At 35.4% G+C, this 21,584-nt stretch overlaps 1 protein-coding gene across 1 annotated transcript in view; it reads right to left on the bottom strand.

Annotated features, from left to right (window-relative positions):
- Window positions 1–9,137, bottom strand: part of LOC123668474 — a 128,746-nt gene extending 119,609 nt beyond the window's left edge. The window contains exon 1 of the mRNA XM_045602203.1: window positions 9,086–9,137. The gene's annotated coding sequence lies outside the window, so the exon portion shown is untranslated. The remainder of the gene's footprint in view (window positions 1–9,085) is intronic.
- Between the last annotated feature and the right edge of the window lie 12,447 nt (window positions 9,138–21,584).

The raw sequence follows: 21,584 nt of genomic DNA, 5'->3' as shown, positions 1-21,584 counted from the left end.
AACAGACATGGAACATAGAACTGGCCGCGGAAATGTTTAACGCAACGTATAATGATATTGTCTTTGTTTTTTGGATTTCGTGTTAATGTTTCTGTCAAAATATCTTGTAATTATTTTAGTTTAATATTTATTTGCACTGTTGTTAGAATTATACTTGTTGTTGTTAGAATTATATTACAGAAGATCACAGCAAAATAATACTGTTTTCAAGCAGTATTGTGTTCCTGTTGGTGAGTAAGGTGACCAGAGCTCCTGGGGGGATTAGGGAGTGGGTCGGCAACGCGCTTGCGATGCTTCTGGTATTGCAAGTGTCTATAGGCTGCGGTAGTCGCTTACCATCAGGTGAGCCGTACGCTTGTTTGCCGACCTAGTGACATAAAAAAAAAAAAAATTATATGTAACTAGCTTTACCTCGCGGTTCACCCGTGTGATTTTAATCTGAACAAGTTTTAGGTATATGCCACTGAATCGTTAACATAGTCACGTAGTTTTCTCGCAAACGAATTAAAAAAACCGACTTCAACTACATAGACAAGTAATACAACGTAGGTAGACGAAAAATAGTCAAGTAAATACGTGTTATCAAAGATTACTCAAAAAGTAGTCATCAGATCTGACATTACGAACTTTTGATTCATAAAAGAAAAATCAAAATCAAGTAAGCCCAGTATTAAGTTATGCGGTATAATACAACGTAGGTCGACGAAAAAATAATCAAGTAAATACACATACATACACATTATTAGATATAACTCGAAAAGTAATTAAAATTTAAATGACACGTAAAATATTTCCATCGCTTCAGCCTGTAATATCCCACTACTGGGCATAGGCCTCTTTCCCCGTGTAGTAACATCTTTCCATTAAAAATTAATCATCGAAATCGGTTCGGTCTGTACAAAATTTCTGAGGTAACATACATAAAAAATACAATCGAATTGAGATTCTTTTTTGGAAGTTGGTTAAGATTTAAAATATAAATGTTTGGCACATTGTTATACATACGCATAAACATATAAAGGTGATAGGAAAATGTATTGACACACTGGCATATATTTCAACTTGAGCCTAATTTTTGAGCAATACGACACATACAGGTGCGAATGTGTGTAAATGTGTCGCTTTTATTAGTCACGCGAGACGCAGCCAAAACGTCGTCAGGGATAGACAAAATGAATATTTTTTTTTTGGAATATTACTGAACATGTTTACGAAACTCTTGAACTTATAATTAGTAGAATGAAGAGGCGATCTTGTTATTTATAAATTTGTTCCATACCTTTTTTTTACAAGTAGGTCGGCAATAGTGATGTGCCGGATCATCAAAAATGTATATCCGCGGATACGGATATTTATTGTCAAGATCCGCGGATACGGATACGGATATGGATCTTGATTTACTCGCTCAATCGGTGTCGGCGCGTGATCTGAAAACCATAGTTGACGTCACGCCCGCTGTAAAGACGGGTAGGACAGGTTTCAACTTGCATTGCGCGCGTATTTTTTTTGTTAACCGATTTCCAAAAAAGGAAGATATTCTCAATTCGTCTGTATTTTTTTTATGTATGCTACCTCATAACTTGTTACTGAATGAACCGATTTCGATGATTCTTTTTTTAATCGAAAGGTTGTACGCGTCATGTGGCCCCATTAACATTTAATTGAGATTTAACAAGTACTTTTCCAGTTATATCTTATAATAGGTATTTACTGCACTATTTTTTCGTCGATCTACGTTTGTATTATACCGCATAGCTTTTCACTGGGTTCACCGATTTTAAATAATTCTTGTTTTAATCGAAGGCTGGTGCTTGTCTTGTAGTATAATTTAAATTTGATCGAGATATAACCTTTGATGACGCGTATTTATATAACAGTGCGTACGCGTCGTTGTCGTCACTTATTTTCTCTTTAACGTTATTTGAGGTTTGAACGTTACGTTTCGGTTTGAACTATCGTATAACGTACTGATCTATGTTATCCATTAGATGGCAGTGGCAGTTTATTGTTATAAATAATTTTTATGATTCTTGTTTTCATCGAAAGCTGGCTTGTCTTGTGGTCCCATTTAAATTTGGTCGAGGTCTGATAACTACTTTTATAATTGGTCGGTTTTTTTCGTATGCGAGAAAGAATTATTAAGCAACCAGGTCCAGGAACTGCGATAAAATCCGAAAAAGTTGTTTCAATGAAAAAGTTATTTGTTTTTCATTTTCTTATATTTATGAAAATAAAGTCATAACTTGCTATGAGTAATAGTGATCTTATAAGATAGTTGATTTAGTATCTTTGAATTCTATACTAATGTATGGTAACTTACTAGAATATATGTTTGGTATTAGGTGCCAAATATTTGATTTTAAGAAAGAAAAAAATTACAATTAATACATTGAATGGGATTTTTTTAATTATAGTACTTAATCACATAATCTAAGTTATTATGCAGCATTTTATTCTGTCAACTGAATTTAAAAATTAATAAAAGATCCGTAAAAGAGCCGCTAGAAAAGTGACGGATACGGATACGGATCTCATTTTTCCCGCGGATATCCGCGGATACGGATACGAATACGGATACGGATACCCGGAATATCATTAGTCGGCAAACAAGCGTACGGCTCACCTGATGGTAAGCGATTACTGTAGCTAATAGATGCCTGCAACAAGCGCTTGGCGACGCTACCCCCAATCACCCCAGGAGCTCTGGTCACCTTACTCAACAAAAGAATACAAGATCGGTTGAAAGCAGTATTATTAAGCGGGTGATCTTCTTTTAGGTCGAGGTACTCTCCAGGCGGGCTGGTCCAAATTATGGGCAGGACATTTGTCCTCAGTATAACTGCGGTTACCAAGTCGTTTCCTGCGGTTTTTTGGCCGCCGAGTTACATTTGAATCAGATTAGTGCCGGCCAGAAACTCCACTATTATTATTTTTTAAAAACCGTGAATCTTTTTTAAATTTAGTTAGGTCTTGTATGAAGTAGATACAACGCCATTAAACGTCTATATCATTGATGTGGTTGGATTATCTGTGGCTTTTGAAAATTAAGTAACTGGTCAAAAATTAATTATTTGAAAATAGAATATTTTAAATTTGACAAGAGTCCACTAACAATATTCGTCTGTTGTTATAACATATGTATAACTCTTATGGTCTTTCTCGCGTATAGACGTCAACTCTAATAAAGAAATATCTATATAGAAACTTAATTTGCAGTATTATTTATCCCAACCTTCTAGAGGTATAATCTTGAACCGTAGCAAAAGGACGATGCCATTGTGCTGTTAAAGCAAACATAAGTAAAGTCATTTTTGATTTGATTTAAATTAAGGTATAGAATCCGATGTGTTAGTATTTAAATGAAAATATTTTGTAGGCGACAACATGATACAAATTATTTGATTACTTATACAACTGGTATAATGTGTTTTAAATGAACAAAACTATTGGAAAACCAAATTAATAGTAAAAGTTGATTCTTAATATAACACACTTCGATTGTCTGATAATTCTATAATACTCTGAAATTCTTCTGGAATATCTCCGTTTCCAAATTTTCCTACATTCCCAACTCAATAATGTATGCATTTGCAAATTAAGTTAAACCCATCTATATAAATAAAAATGAATGTTGCTAAGCGCATAACTTGAAAATAGCTCGACCGATTCGGCTAATTTATTTTTTTGTATGTTCCTTAACAAAAAAAAAGAATAATAATAATAAAAGATTTTTTTTCACTATCAACTTTTGACAGAACGAAGTCTGCCCGAGCAGCTAGTGCATCAATATTTACGAGACGTTAAAAATCAACTAAAAACAAGTAAAAACACAAACGAACGTTGAACGCAACAGTTTATTGTGAACTTGACATAGATCGCCGGTACGTTCCCTGCCAACTCGCTTTATTTATGAATTTCGAATACAAAAGATCTCGAGATAAAATCGTTGAGTTTAATTCGAATCCCGTATTAATAACTCGGATCGGATCTTGTTTTAAGGAACATGCGCGCGCGTGTGCATGTTTGATATGACACACTGGATCGTACATGACAATCACTCATATTGTGTATTACATTAATTGCAGTTAAAGTTATAGAATATTCTTTTCAATGTTATTTTATTTTGTATTTAATAAATAATATGTGACGAGGCGTTGACGCAACGGTCACAGAAGTGGTTTGTGGCTGTTGCGCTGGCGGTTGCGGGTTCGATCCCCGCACATGACAATGATGACTAGCCCGTTGGCGCAGTATGTAGTGACTGACTGTGTAATATAAATATTTATTTATGTATTTATATATGTATAATTTATAAATATGTTTATCGTAAAAAAAAAATATGTAGCTATATACCAGTCGGCTGTTACCTATAACACAAGCATTAAGTTGCTTCCTTTAGGAACAGACGACCGTGTGTGTATTGTGTAGATATTTATTATTTATTTATTTATTTATGTATTGGCTATACAAATGTTTGCCGTGATCTGGGTGTTTGTGTAGTCCTTGTGAGTCCAGCTACTTCCCGAGTCGAAATACTGCTGACTTTGAGACAGATATTTGCTGTTCATGTAACATGCGGCTTTTTGTTCATTATTTTCTTAAATTGATTTTTTTTGCTCCACGAATTGCTATCATTAAGAATTTTCTTTGCAATTATTAAAACGTTTTAGAACGTGAAAATTTAGGTTGCTAGGACCCAATCATCTAAATCGTCACTGAGGTAGGGAACAGGAAATATCCTGCTCAAAATTTGGAGCAGCCCGACTGGGGAAGTACCTCGACCTTACAGAAGATCAAAGCTAAATAATACTGCTTTAAGCCAATCTAGTCTTCCCTTGCTGAGTAAGGTGACCTGAGCTCCTGGGGTGATTGGGAGTAGCGTCGCCATGCGCTTGCAATAATTCTGATGTTGCAGGCGTATATTAGCTACAGTAATCGCTTACCATCAGGTGAGCCGTACGCTTGTTTGCCGACCTAGTTGCATTAAAACAAAAATAACCTTATCTTTATACCTTATAGTGTAATTTGAGAGCCATATTCAATTCTAAGAATTTTTTCGTTAATTAATCATAGCGTCTGGAAGTTTAAACAAATGCCAACAAGCGGAATTTGCGTGATTTAAATACACACAAATAAACGCGTTTCTTAGAAAGATAATTAAATAACTATGTACAATGCTTTTTTCGCATTGAGTTAAATGGACACTGTCTACTAACATGGCTAATATTTTGTTATTTATTTGTTTATTAAAACGATATTGTCATGAAATTGAAAAATAATATGCTAATAATAGACCAGAATATAAGAAATGCAGAATATAGAATGCTAGAATAAAGAATGCTCATCGAGTCTTAGTAGAATCGTGGATCTTGTGAAAGTCCGGTGATACAATCAATAAATACACAAGCACTAACGTACGGTTTTACTTTGACGCCTTTAGGGATAATGCCATAATGATTTTTTCAGTATATTCCACTTTGTCTCGCTTTTTTTTAAGGTGGGACAATGGAGAAAAATGTTCATTAGTATGGAACCGAGAGACTGTTTTTTTATACTAGGATAGTGGCAAACCTATTGGTAAGTGGATGCCGTAGCCTCTGGACATTTACAACACAAGAAGCATTGCACGAGATTTCATTTTCATGAAATGTCGAAAAGTCGAATAGTCGACAAAGACGACTATAATTCAAAGATTTAAGCATTTTTTTAAAATTAAATAATTGATTTTTCAACGTTATTGAGATTCTGGTACATTGTAGATTTACACAATAATTGTTTATGTTTGTGGACAATGTTAGATTCGATTGATTAAACAAAAGGAATGTACTACTTTTGAATTCAGACTGTAACATCCCTGGTGCTGGGCATAGGCCTAAGAAGATACTTTTATTCCGAGATAATAATGAAATTATTTTAGAAGACATTTTAGAAGTAGGAGCATATCGTATTAACGTAAATCAGTTAAGGACGTCTTAATGGCAGTAGCTTAAATTAGAATCCTTATATTTTGTAACTAAAGTAACAGCATCTTTGAAATTTAAGTTTTGATGTTAGCTTCTAAGTTGGACACGCCAAAACCACTAATCTAACTAACTAAATATTTGCTCTAAACAAAAAAAAAAAACCGATTCCAATTTATTCAAAAACTGCTAATCAAATCTCTTTGATAATTTAAAAAGGTCCACAAAACAAGCACCAGCTTTGAGTAAAAAAAAAGAAGTATCAAAATCGGTACACCCATTAAAAAGTTTTAAGGTAGGGTTGTCAGATTCAAGCATGTCATTTCTGGGACAATTCGAGGATTACGAATTCGATCGGTTGAAAAATATACGAAAAATGATAATTTTTGTAAATCGCTAGAAAACTAGTAGTATTCGTAATCCGGGACAATCAACTATAATTCCTGGAAACGGGACAATACACGTAATTCCGGGACAATCCCGGATTTCCCGGCCATCTGGCAACCCTAGGTAACACACTGAAACAAAAAATACATTCGAATCGAAAATGTTATTCGCTTTTGAAGAGAACTGATTAAAGAAATTAAGGCCAAACTAATTTAGGTTGGATATTAAGAGTAAGCAATGTAGTTGTAAATAATTTGAAATTTCTGGTACATTTTTGTCTTAAGAAGCTTTTGAAGCCTTTTGCTCGTTTACGGTAAAGAGGGTAGTGTTTATTTTCATTTCGTCGTTTCACTGAATGTATTAAGTGATTGTTATAATAATAGGTTCATAAAAATACTACAAGTAATATGACAAGAATTTTGAGATATTGGACACGGCTAACTTTTCAAATATAATTGTGTTTCATAACTTCAATTACATCGACAAGTACTACAACGTAAGTAGACGAAAAAAATTAACAAACGCACTAGTCGTCACTACGATTTTTGAAGGTTCCCCTCGATTTCTCTGGGACGCCATTATCAGATCCTGGTTTCCTTATCATGGTACCACCCTTAAGATATCTCCTTTCCAACAAAAAAAGAATTATTAAAATCGGTTCATAAACGACGAAGTTATCCCGGATCATACATAAAAAAATATATGTATACGGTCGAATTGAGAAATCTCCTGCTTTTTTGAAGTCTGTACTAAACAAGAAGAATTGATAGTTTGGATTGTGATCTTGACGAGGAATGAAAAAAAATCATTGTCAAACCATATGTACCGAACATTGGTCCGGAGTATACTTTACAAGTCAGTGAGATAGACACATTTAAGATGAATAAAAGAGGGATGAACTTTATTCACAGCCATAATTTTAATTTCGCCAAGGTCGTAGTGAATGGTGAAGATATGAATGGGGTCAAAGTTGGATGTCACCTGTAACACAAGCATGTCTTAGGAATAGACGACCGTGTGTATGTTATATGATATTTATTGATTGGTGCACTTGAAATCGAGACAATGTCACATTTTTTTTTCACTTCATATCATTTGCCTATTAATTAGCACAAACTTCAAATCAATTTACGTAATTGATGTTCGTGTATTAATGAAACCGCGGGTCCATAGCTTATAATAAATTATTTTCCATATTTTTAGATCATTGAACATAGCTTTAAACGTCTTTTTAAATAGTTCGGTTAGTTTGTTTTTGTTGCGTATTTAAATCTATACATATTATATAATGGTAGGAAAGTCAAAACTGTACATAGAATATTTTTTTTTAAAGAATATATCGGGTATGATCTATAATCGATACCGAAGCCAAAAATATGGTTTTTAGAATTTTTGTCTGTTTATCTGTATGTATGTCCGGGATAAACTCAAAAAGTACTGCATGGATTTACTTCAAATTTGGCACGAATATTATTAAGAAGTCGGGTCAACATATAGGCTACATATTATCACACTATCACCTACGGGGAACGAGCAGTGAACCTCTTACCATCACATGAGCCGTACGCTTGTTTATTGATGTAGTTATATAAAAAAAAAAAAAAAAATTCTCAATAGCTATTCGCTTCTCTATTGTGTTATTTTGGATTTCAAAAACAACGAAATTTAGATCAAAATATTAAATCTATATTGGCATAATTTAATGACTCCTATTTTTTAAATATATAATGACGAAATTCAGTTACTCAATTTTTATTTAAGTGACTTCTTTAGAATCATTGTGATTTAAAACTCGATAAAACGAAAATACGTCACGATAAAGAATAAAGAAACAAACACTAGTAAACTATACTATGGTATTCTATCTCATTCTATACTGTGTATTTTATAATTATTCTCTGTGAAAAAGTCTCTCGTAGGCTACGTTTCAGAAGTTTCACTTCTGCCGTGTGTGAATTGCACACTTTTATATTTTATAGACCCAACATATATGGCAAACGTTTCTTTGCCATATATGTTATTGACCCGCTTAATCCCCCCCCCCCCTTGTAACTTAGGGGTATGAAAAATAGATGTTGGCCGATTCTCAGACCTACCCGATATGCCCACAAAATTTTATTAAAATTGGTCGAGCCGTTTCGGAGGAGTTCAATCTTTAACACCATGACACGAGAATTTTATATATTAGAATACGAGAATTTTATATATTAGATTTCTAGTCACGTTAACCTAACACGTGTTTTGACGGAGTATTTACGTAAAGTAATTGTTTATTTTATACCGTCACTTAACATCATCAAGTATTAATCTTATGAAGAGAAATGTAGTTAATTTTCTAATGTTCTTAGTATTGAACATATTAATGAAATAATACAAACAAACATCACCGAATATATGAATTTTTGACAAGAGTTAAAATTAACTTTGAAGTGAATATTTTTTTTTAATTATGTCATAGATAATATTAAAGATATAATTAAATCGATAGTATATTTGTTATCAAATGTATATTTTTAAGAAACATTTTAGAACAACGAAGGCAAACACAAAATACCGTTTTGGTTAATTAAACATCCACAGAGCGGGCGACATGCACCCGACGTAGTCCAATCCGAAAATAAACACAATGATCAGAAACACTCGAAACACATTTCATTTAATTTACTTTGTTTTTGTGTTTGTTAATTTTCTGTGTAAATATATTAGGAAACGTGTAAAAATGTATGATAATCACTGACCTGGGTGTAAAATTGATGCGCGTGCGATGCAGGGCGGGCGGCCGGCGACTGGGCGGGCGGAGCACGAGAACTCGTGGCGAGACACTAGGAACATTTATAGCACGTGAGATGGAAACGATACGATATTGATATGCTTATTTATTTTGTTGTGGGATGTAAATTTTTGAGAATCCTTTTTCTCTAAGGTTTTTTTTTTTTTAAATTATTTTAATATTAATAAATAATATAAAATGTTTATTTTTTATTTTAGTACAGATGTGTAAATTTTAGGTCATTTAGCTATAGTATTGTAAATACGCCCCCCCCCCCGCCCCTAAAAAAACATCAAAATCCAAAGTAAAATCTATACATAATTACCTACAAGTCAATTATCAAACGCTTGCAAATTCAAAGTAGGTATTAACATAACGGCTAATTCATATATATTTTAATAAATAAAACGTATTTTTTTTAGATGAAAATGGAATTTGATTCAACATCGATATAAAAGTATAATAAATGATAAAAACAATTTATTTTCGCTAAAAATATTTATTAAGTGGTAACACTTTTAATTAAAACCTCTTTCAAAAGAAAAATCATTTTATATTTCGTAATAGGGGTAATAAAATTTAATATCTGTCTCTGTCGCACATATGATAACGAACGCGTGTAAAAGAGACAAAGTTATTTTTAACCGACTTCCAAGAAAGGAGGAGGTTCTCAATTCGATTGTATTTTTTTATGTATGTTACTTCAGAACTTTCGACTGTGGGGACCGATTTCGATAAAAAAATCGAAAGGTGGTATGTGTCATTTTGTCACATTTAAATTTATTTGAGATCTAACAACTACTTTTCGAGCTATATCTAATAATGCGTTTTTACTTGATTATTTTTTCGTCAACCTACGTTTTATTATATCGCATAACATTTTACTGGGTGTACCGATTTTGATGATTTTTAATTTAATCGAAAGCTGGTGTTTATTATGTGGTCACATTTAAATTTCATCGAGATCTGATCACAATTTTTTGAGTGATCTTTGATAACGCGTATTTACTTGACTATTTTTTCGTTTACTTACGTTTTATTAATTATCGATGTAATTGAAGTCGGTTTTTTTCGTTTGCGAGCAAACACAATTATCCACGTTGCATGTGGATCGCTACGTTACGTCTTGTGTTTACGTACGTCTTCAGTGTGTGTGTTCAGCGTAATAACCGGCGTTGAATTGATTAACTGAGTCTGTTTCAACGGTTGTGGTTAGTGATTATCTTGCAAATAAGTTTCGAATAGAATTTAACAGCAGGAAGTAGAATAATCCATTAGAACCTGTTTCAGAATTAATAAACTAGCCTTTAGTTTCATTTTTGTGAATAGAAATATCTTATAGAGAAAAAGAATACGTCGTTATCTGTCAAATACCGTTCTCCACAATTGATGTGTCAAATGTGTCATGACATCACTTCTATTTATGCCAAGACAACAAGATAAGATATTTGCTCCTGTACCAAAATTATCTCAATAACATTATAATAGAAAGGAAAGACTTATGAAGCAAATCAATTCTGAAGTATTTCAAAATATCTTCAAATCATTCTTTAGAGACAACTACATTCCGGTTTGTAGCGCCTAATACAAAAACGATTGCAATATTTGTTCATGCGCTTGTATTGTAACTTTATAAAAGAGTGGTCTCGGATATCACTTAATCGGTTAAATTGTAATTAAAAACAATGTCGTTAAGGTAGTGTTTACAAACAATTTGCTCGTGAATCAACTGCCTATAGGTCTACGACGATATGGCCTATATGTCACTGGATGCTTATCATTATAGTCATTTCAAAAATATTTGTCAACTTAAATTTAGTATTCGACATTTCTGTTCATCACACACTTTAGGTCACATATTTAGCATATCCATAGTAATCGGTTCCTTACGTTTTGCAAATTCATCTGCAGTCATTTTTTATTCTGATAAAGTTATGTTATAAATACTAACTTATGTAATCTTATGATCTATAGTTTCAGATAATTTAACAACACGTGCTATAATTTTATCTTTATCAAAATGTTTATGCATTGCTCTAGTTTCTGGCTGTTGCGCTGGCAGTTGCGGCTTCGATCCTAGCACATGGCAAATATTTGTATTGGCCATACAGATGTTTGCCGTGGTCTGGGTGTTTGTGCAGTCCTCGTGGGTCTTCCCACCGTGCCTCGAAGAGCACGTTAAGCCGTCGGTCCCGGTTGTTATCATGTACGCCTGATACTGATCGTTACTCATAGTAAGGAATATATCCGCCAACCCACATTGGAGCAGCGTGGTGGATTAAGCTCTGATCCTTCTCCTACATGGGGAAAGAGTCCTATACCCAGCTATGGGATATTACAGGCTGAAGCGTAATGTAATAATAATAAGCCTTTATTTCTTCAAACGTTAGTACATAACATTAACACATATTACATCAGTTATATTTAGTCACAAAAAGAATAGTATGTCTCTGGTCCCCACACTAGGATTCCCTGTGTTGTGGGGTTCAGTCCCTTCCATTAGTTTAATACGATTCCGTTAGTTTAAACAAAAACAATGCATTGAAAGTTTATAATTTAAAAAAATAAAAAATACAAGAACTAAGGCAACAAATGGTGAGTGTGTGTGTTTGAGTGCGCGCGCGTGTGTGTGTGTGCGTGCGTGCGCGCGTGTGTGTGTGTGTGTGTGTGTGTGTGTATGTGTGTATGTATGTGTGTGTGTGTGTGTGTGTATGTGTGTGTGTGTACGTGTCTACATCAGGCTCATTGTATATGAATAATAAATAATATATTTATACACCGTATTTTATTCCTCGACGCCTAAAGTAGTAGTGTTCATATTATTGTTTTTTTCTTCTTGTACTAAGTTAACACACATATTTCTGTAGTTCTTATACTTTTTTTGTAAATCTACATTGTTCGGGTTTGTAATATATTCATTACTATTCTGGAAACATAAAATACCGGAAATAAATAAGTATCCAGTAAAATAAACCATCAACGCTATCCGATTAGGAGTCATCACAATATAAGGTTAATTTAGAATAAGTTTTAAGTGCACTTACTGTCGGTAGTTCCGTGAGTGACTGTCCAATATGAACATCCGTAACTAACAAATCATCTGGGATTACATATTGTAACATATATAATGTTAATAATTTATTTTGGCGCGTATTTGCTCTTTTTTTTTTTGCTAGGCGTTGTCGTTTATTTGCATGGTCCTTGTGACATGTGTTTTTGCGTATGGGACCCACCAATAAGTGGGGATCAGATGAGTAGGGTTTAGCTCATGAGTATATAAGCGCTTGCGGCGAGTGGCTCCTTCTTTTCCTTCACCTCCAGCCACGACCAGGTTCAGGGTGTGATTTTTTGGTGTCCTTGGCGAGGCGGTCACGAGCGGTGTCGGATGCCTCTGGTCTGACCACGTGGCGAGATATTTTGCCCAACGTTCCCGATTTTGATGTCGACCCTATGGCAGTCGGCGACGCTTATTTACGTCGCCAGAAATCGTGGGGAGCTGCGTGAGCCTAACCACGTGATGCATGGTGATGCTACGGGCGGTGCCACGTGGTGCTTTGGAACATGATTCGGCTAAGTTACCTTTTATAACCTCCAACCATGTGCCAGGAATATGTCGAACCTTAGATAGCTACGGCACTAAAGAATTTAGCCATCCCCTCTCTTCCCGTGGGTGTCGTAAGAGGCGACTAAGGGATAACAAGGTTCCACAACCACCTTGGAACTTAAGAAGCCGACCGATGGCGGGATAACCATCCAACTACTGACTTTGAAATAACCAGGCCGAAGACGGGCAGCAGCGTCTTCGGTGCGACAAAGCCAGTACTGCGGTCACCAACCCGCCTGCCCAGCGTGGTGACTATGGGCAAAACACATGAGTTCACGTTATTTTTGGCGTAAACTTGTGGAGGCCTATGTCCAGCAGTGGACTGTATAGGCTGTAATGATAGATAGCTAGTGCTATAGTTTTTTTTTTATTACGAGTTTGTGTGTTCATAATTTTAATTTTAATATTAAAAATTTGTCATCTTTTATTAAACTACATGAGTGTGTTATATTGAAGTATAATGTACTATGGTGTGTTATACTTTACGCTTCAGCCTGTAATATCCCACTACTGGGCATAGGCCTCTTTCCCCATGTAGGAGAAGGATCAGAGCTTAATCCACCACGCTGCTCCAATGCGGGTCGGCGGATATATTCCCTACTATGAGTAACGATCCCTATCAGGTGTACATGATAACAACCGGGACCGACGGCTTAACGTGCTCTCCGAGGCACGGTGGGGAGACCCACTAGGACTGCACAAACACCCAGACCACGGCAAACACCTGTAAGGCCAATACAAATGTTTATCATGTGCGGGGATCGAACCCGCAACCGCCAGCGCAACAGGTACAATCTATGGCTGTAACCGTTGCGCCAACGCGGTGTTATACTTTACAATAAATTAATTTCATTCTCATATTTTTGATTTTATCATTCTTTTATTGAATTATAGTTAGTTTTTTATTTGTTTTAGTTCATCATGTCAAAAATTTAATTTAACGCTCGACAATTTTTTTTCCCACTAGGTCGACAAACAAGCGTACGGCTCACCTGATGGTAAGAGATTACCGTAGCTTATAGACGCTTGCAACACCAGAAGCATCGCAAGCGCGTTGCCGACCCAATCCCCAATCCCCCCAGGAGCTCTGGTCACCCTACTCACCAACAGGAACACAAAACTGCTTGAAAACAGTATTATTTAGCTGTGATCTTCTATAAGGTTGAGGTACTACCCCAGTCGGGCTGCTCCATATTTTGAGCAGGAAATTCCTGCTGTGCCCTACCTCAGTTAGAAGAAAATAGAAATATAGAAAGGAATAAGATTCCCTTGAATTTTAATAGAAAGTATGGTATACCTCTTTTAGGAGTAGTGATATGTATTGTTTATGAAAAGATTTTGACAACATTTGTAAGTAACTAATAAAAGTAAATTATACAAGAAATATTTTATTTAAAAGAAACGGTTTTATATATACATATATGGTTTATATTTTATTTTTTGTATCACAAAATAAAAAAGAAAAAAAATGTAAAATAAAAACTTTATGCTTTTATACTAAAATTAGTTTAGCGAGTGGGCGCTAGTTGGTGCGGCGGTGGTCGCACGACATGGCGGCCAGCAGGCTTTCGAAGTCGGGGGTGGCGCGCTCGGCAACGTGCAGCAGCGCTAGGCTGCCGCGCGACCCTGCAGCTCGGCCGCCGCTACGTTCGCCTGTTGCTGGTCACACAGCTCGGCGACGAAGGCGTCCGGTTGTTCCGCCAGCTGGGCGTGCAGCTCGGCAGCGGAGGCTTCTAGCTGTGCCGCCGGCTGGGTGCACAACTCGGCGACGGAAGCGTCCGGCTGCGCCGCCGGCTGGGCGCACAGCTCGGTGACTGAGGCGTCCAACTGCGCCGCCGGCTGGGCGCACAGCTCGGTGACTGAGGCGTCCGGCTGCGCCGCCAGCTGGGCGTGCAGCTCGGCAGCAAAGGCGTCCGGCTGATCGTACAGCTCGGCGATGGTGGAGTCTAGCTGCGCTGCCGGCTGAGCGTATAGCTCAGTGACGGACGCGTCCGGCTGCGCTTCTAACTGGGCATGCAGCTCAGCAGCAAAGGCGTCCGGCTGGGCGTACAGCTCCGCAACGGAGGCGTCCGGCTGCCCCGCAAGCTGGGCGTACAGCTCGGTGACGGAGGCGTCCGGCGGCGCCACCAGCTGGGCGTGCAGCTCGGCAGCAAAGGCGTCCGGCTGCGCCGCAAGCTGGGCGTACAGCTTGGTGACGGAGGAGTCTGGCTGCGCCGCCAGCTCGGCGTGCAGCTCGGCAGCTAAGGCATCTGGCTGCGCCGCCGGTTGGGCGTACAGCTCGGCGACGGAGGCGTCCGGCTGCGCCGTCAGCTGGGCGTGCAGCTCGGCGACGGAGGCGTCCAGCTGCGCCGCCAGCTGGGCGCACAGCTCGGTAGCGGAGGCGTCCGGTTGCACCGCCAGCTGGGCGTACAGCTCGGCAGCGGAGGCGTCTAGCTGCGCCGCCAGCTGGGCATGCAGCTCGGCAGCAGAGGCGTCCAGCTGCGCCGTCAGCTGGGCATGCAGCTCGGCAGCGGAGGCGTCCAGCTGCGCCGCCAGCTGGAAGTGCAGTGCGGCAGCGGAGGCGCCCAGCTGCGCCGCCAGCTGGACATGCAGCTCCATAGCAGAGGCGTCTATCTGCGCCGTCAGGTGGGCGTGCAGATCGGCAGCAGAGGCGTTCAACTGCGCCACCAGCTGGGCGTACAGCTAGAAAATTATTTAAAAATTATTTTTGTTTGGATAATCCATTTACCGACGAAGCCACAAAAAGAAATAAAAAATAAAGAACAAAAATAAAAGAACTAACAATAATTTCGCATAGCTCTGTAATCGAGAACTATATAGATATTATAGTAACAAATATATTTTAAGACTTTATTGAAATTGGAATTTTAAATTTCGCGCCATTACTACACATGCTGCAATTGCTCGCAGCGCCTTTCGAAATGCAACCCAAATAATCGTTGTTCTGAATGAAGTTCAAGTACTCGACACAACAGATGGCGCCACCACACATAATTTCCAAGTTGAAGGGTAGGAAAAGCCCTTAAATAATCTTAATCTTTAAAAACACGCTCTTTAATAACTACATATATGATTAATTCTTATACTAGTAAAATCAGTTATATATTTACCGCTGTAGGCGGAGTAGTCGAGGCATAGTCCTCTGGAGTCTTGCTTTCCTTGTTCTGTTTTGTATACATAGCTTCTGCTTTGGTTATTACAGACTCCTGGTATACAGATAACTTCGATGTGAGCGTTTGGACCACTCTGGCTGTTATTGGGCTGTTTTAAATAAACAAATTAATTAATTTTAAAAATATTATAAAACTCGATTTAAATTCTATTATTTAAATTATCATTATTATTTTTTCGTTTTTCTTTTAATATTGTTGTTTTGATACATTTTCAATAATTAAACTTTTTCCATGTAGCAGAACGATCGGAGCCTAATCCACCACGTTGCTCAACTGCGGGTTGGCAGATAAATCACAAATCTAGTTATTTATTAACTGACACGTACTACCTCCTACGTTATGGTACTTTTTTTGGTCTCAGCCAGTTTTCAATAAATACTCACGTCGTAGGTATAGGTATAGAAACCACAGATGCATTGACCGTCGCCACTGAACTAATGACGCCACCCGACTCCGACTTGTTATATTATTTAATGTGTTCTTTTTTTGATGTGCAATCAAGTATGTTATTATTATCATTATTAATAATCATGACGATAATAATTTTAACTAATGATAATAAATTAATAATTATTATAATAATAATGATAAGGATAACTCGCTAGTGACTATTAATATCGTCGGAACTGCATAATTGCATTTTTTTGTTTATTTCATAAAACGTTCCCAAATAACCAAGTCTATCATCAGCTGAAGAGAATTTTTTTATTTTATGCATATATTATTCAGTTGTGGTACTTCTGACAAATCGGTACCTATTAGTCTTAATCTGTTAAAAATGTAACAAGTGACTTTTCTAATATTTACACATTAAATACCGGCTAGTAATAATATTAAACATAAATAGCCTGTACAGCATTACTTTAAAATTTCATGATCCTGCTTAAAATAAGTGAAAAGCTACACGCAATTTACACTTTGAATCGCTCTCCTGTAAAGTTGCTGTTTTTCACATCCGACGTTTTTAATAGTCATGAGCGAACTATAAATAATGATAATAAATTAATAATTAAATGTGTTGTACAACAAAGCGGTCTTATTGCTAAAAAACAATATCTCCCAGATACCCGTATAATGTAACATAATTATTAACAAAATATACAATTTTTTTAAAAGAAATATACATGAAATAATCGGTTTTTGTTATATGAGAAACTAGAATGTATTTAGAAACAAATTTGATAGACTGAAAAATATTTCAACAATACTTGTTCTAAATATTCAAAATTAACGTTTTATACAACAGACATTTGCTAGCCAGCGGAGCCTTGTTACAGTAAAAGTAAAAAACATTACATTTTCAATAGAACATTTTCGTCAAATAGTCCATTGGCAATTTAATTTAGCGGATAATCAAACGATTACATTTAAAATGGTTCACCTTTAGTCTGATCCTGGGCTTGGGCTTGAGCCTGGGAATCGGTAGAGTGTTGTGGAGAGGGCGCTGGTGTACTGTTCTTACTACCACTATCACCTTCACCCGTAGACGATCAACGTCGAGTGGGAAATTTCTGTACAACTAGGTCCCCCCCTACCGAACACCTGATATGAATTTAAAAAAAAAGGAAATGAAATTAAAAAAAAAATTAAATGAATTCATGCTTCTAAATTTTAGTTATTGAAATAATTGTGTTTGCTCGCAAACGAAAACAACGGACTTCGATTACATAGACCAGTTAATACAATGTAAATTGACGAAAAAAATTAATAATGATTCATGATTGCTATGATGATTTATATGTCCTTACTCATCTGTATAAAAAAATGGACTAAAGAGGGTAGAAATAAACTAAAAAAAAATATATGCACCAATAGTATAGATGTTAAAGCAAAAAAAAGCGGCTGCGGTAACTACTTAACATCAATCTTCATCAAATTATTCTAAAAATTATAAAAAAAGCGTAGTAAAGCGCGCCGGGTATAGCTAGTACAACAATAAAAATAAAACGAATTTGCAATTTTTTTTTAACACGTTGAGGACATTTTGTGTGGGCACTGTAACATTTTGTTCACATCCTACTGATGGGCAAGGAGTTATTCTTATGAAGTAGGGATGAAACCTAATCCGCCACGCTGCTTAATTGGTCGGAAAAATCTATCAGATACCTTACTGAACTTCAGCGCCTAGAAAAATGTGAATGTTTAATAAAGATGAATATTGCAGACTAAAATAATTGAACACTGTAAGACTTAGTGATGCTCGTCAAAATTCTAATCAAATTCTGCTTGCTACGAATGTTTTTCATTTATTCTACAGCGCAAAGAAGGTAATTCGCATAATGAACATACCGGAAACAACGTTGAAAAACTCGCAGCATTGCACAGAAATTATAAACACCAAAATAAATACATTTATTACTTTAGTAGATAAAAAAAGGTTAAATTTAAATTAAATATACATCAGAATATGCGAAATAAAGTAGAATATTAAAAATATCCGCCACTATGGCCGAGGCAAACGAGCTCCTACCGTCATTTACAGATTTTTTTCGAAAATTTTATGTTTTTTTTAAATTACCCACAAATAGAACTAAGTGACAGGTCAACTCAATAAGACTATCACCGATCGGGATTTAAAAATGAATTACGATGTTTAAATGAATCTAAAAGAGAAAGAGGGTAAGAATGGGAAAGAGAGCGAGTTATTGTCTTTTCTATTTTTTTCTCAGTCAACGTTACGATTCAAAAAAGTATAATTCTTTTATAAATTTGCACTGATGACTAATTATAGTAACTGATATTCGCGACTGCGTCAACGTCGTGGCATTAAAATTCTTAACAAAATTTTCACTTAGATCTACAAGATCATAAATATATAAAACCGTATTCATTTTCAAACATACCGACATAAAAATATATTTTACCTTATTCTATTCATATAAATTTAGTCCCCTTAAATTATCGTTCGAACACAGTCAAAGATTAACTACGATTTCTTAATTTATAAAATCTAACTACAATCTAATACGATTGCAAATATCATTGAAGCTTAACAAATTCTCAGAAATATCCTTTTTAATACGAATAATATAAATTAATATACAAACACATTTTTTTTTCTATCTACCTCCCTTGCCTAAAATGCATTTAGTCTTTAAAAGCACTTTCGAATTGTCTTTTGAAACTTTACAAAACGTATACTAAATATAATATATATAATAATTTTTTGTTTATTATATAAAGTTGACATACATCCACAAATCAAAAATTAATTATAAAAATATTGATATATATATATACCGTGTGAACCAACAAAAAAAAAATTTAACAATTACAAATCTAGGCCATACGACATCAATAAGTAAATTAAAAAAAAGTTATTTCCCTTACCTTCTACACTTTATTCGCAAAACCACCTTTTCCTTAGATATCCGGTATCGAAATGAACGATCGCTTTCATAGTTCATCCTTTTATTAATCACCTACCCTCAGATTTGGTTATATCAAAGTCTTAATTCATTTAAGTTTGCTTGGTTTCGTAAAGAGCCCTGTACACGGTCAAATTTGACTGTCAATTTTGTTTGTCAAACTTCATGTTTACATCAAACAAAAGCGCATACGATCAAACCAATGCATGAAATAAACTGATGATTAATAATAATAAGTATTTTTATGTTTCAGATACTCAAAACACCAAAAAGTTAGAAAATATTGACACGACAATTTAGAAATACGTGGAACTTTGATAACTGCATTGGAGCTGTAGATGGAAAGCATATCTCTTTACAAATACCGGAGCATTCCGGTTACTATTATTATAATTATAAAGAAACACACAGCCATTGCAGTCGTCTTCTCCATGGTTTCAAAGCGATAACTAAGATTTTATTTGACAAACACAGTCGCATACTATCAAACAGGTTTTGAAAGTCATTAAACCAATCAATCAATCAATCAATCAAACAGGTTTGTTAAACACACCGTAAATTTAAAATTTCCATCAAACACGTCAAACATTTTCATTATTTGACAAAAACGCTAAACAAGCTTACACACTTTCAAAAAAATTGACAAACACGTTTGTCAAACAAAAATTTGACAAACAGTTTGATCGTTTACGGGGCCCTTAAGGTGCATCAACGTCACGTACTTTTTATGTGTCAATCATTGGAAACTGTTCTGGTGATGATATTCGAAATATGTGCAATGTATAAAAATTATTATGCACTATTTGTTTCCATAAATAAATAAATGTACATTTGATAATAAATTAATTTCGGAAATATTATTAAATACCCGCGACGTGTAAGAAAATTTTATGATAATAAAATTTAAAATTGAAATATTTTTTGAAAACGTATTCGAATTATTTATAACTAATTTTTAATAAAAAATTTCACCGTACACCTGATTAATAAATAAGATTAATTAATTACCTGGCAATACCTACACAGAGAATTATTTGACGTGCAACAAAATAGATAGAGATAAATAGCCACACTGTGTTGCAACTACCGATGATAATTATTATTTAAAAATAATAATAAAATCACAATGAGTCGTCTCACTGCGATACAAGTGAGATAATCGCTATGATATTGTGATATGCTTAGAACAAGTCCTCACGTTTAACTCTAAAGCATATATATACTTTTTACACGCAACATCGTACTCGTCCAATTTATTACAATTTCAGCACAAGTTATAACTCCATTTCCATGGTGTATCATAAATCATGTTTTAATTGAAGCCTTCACAGCTCATAAGACGTAACACAATCGTAAATAATTATGTAGTCGATTTTTCGTGATACAGAACAAAATATATCAAAAGGTCAAAAAAAATTGATTTCTCTTGCTTCCATAAAGACAAATTTCGTTTTTCCTGAATAACTATACTTCGTATATAGACAGCTGATTATAATTTTGTTATATTCAAAAATAAATATATGGTTACATTTTTGAATATCATATCAAAAATTGACCGCTCTAGCGGGGTTCGAACCCGCGTCTCCGACTGACCGTGTCGGCGCTCTAACCAATTAAGCTATGGAACGATGTACCCAATGAAGCGAAATTTTTGATATAATGATTTTTATTTTCGGTTTAAGCGAACCGTGGCGCCGTCTATAGTGAGTTCTTTACAGAGACCCGTAACTATTCAAAGTTTCATATTACAATGAAAATCTTTGACAGGAGACGACACCATGCTATTTTTAATATGTACGATTTTTATTTTTGTGTTACCCACACATTAGGAATTCTAAACATTTTTGAATATCATATCAAAAATTGACCGCTCCAGCGGGGTTCGAACCCCATATGTTTATGGTTACATTATTAATTGTATATGGTTACATTATTAATTAAACACAAAGAAGATATTTAAATGTTACAACATCACCTCACTTTTATTAATCTTATTTATTTTATAAGCCATACATCAAGTGATTAAGTCGACCTTATTTTATTTTCTCACTCTAATTTTCGAAGATTTATCTTATCTTATCTAAAAAAACCTCGACAAAACATAAATCTCATCCACCCTACACCAGCAATCTTATTGAAGATCGTCGTAGTGTGGAGTATGATTATTAATACTAAGCGTAAAAATTTTAGTTAATAAAAAATCCTGTGAAAATGGGAACGATTTTTTTACAAGACGTACTGTTAAATTTCTTTTTTTTTTGTTGCTTGGTGATTTTATGCATATAAATATTTAATGTAGGTATGTGTTGTTTAGTAAGTGTA

This window comes from Melitaea cinxia, chromosome Z (genome assembly GCF_905220565.1).
Source record: "Melitaea cinxia chromosome Z, ilMelCinx1.1, whole genome shotgun sequence".
Taxonomy (NCBI): domain Eukaryota; kingdom Metazoa; phylum Arthropoda; class Insecta; order Lepidoptera; family Nymphalidae; genus Melitaea; species Melitaea cinxia.
Note: the sequence above shows the minus strand (reverse complement) of the source record. Positions and strands in the feature narration are given on the sequence as shown.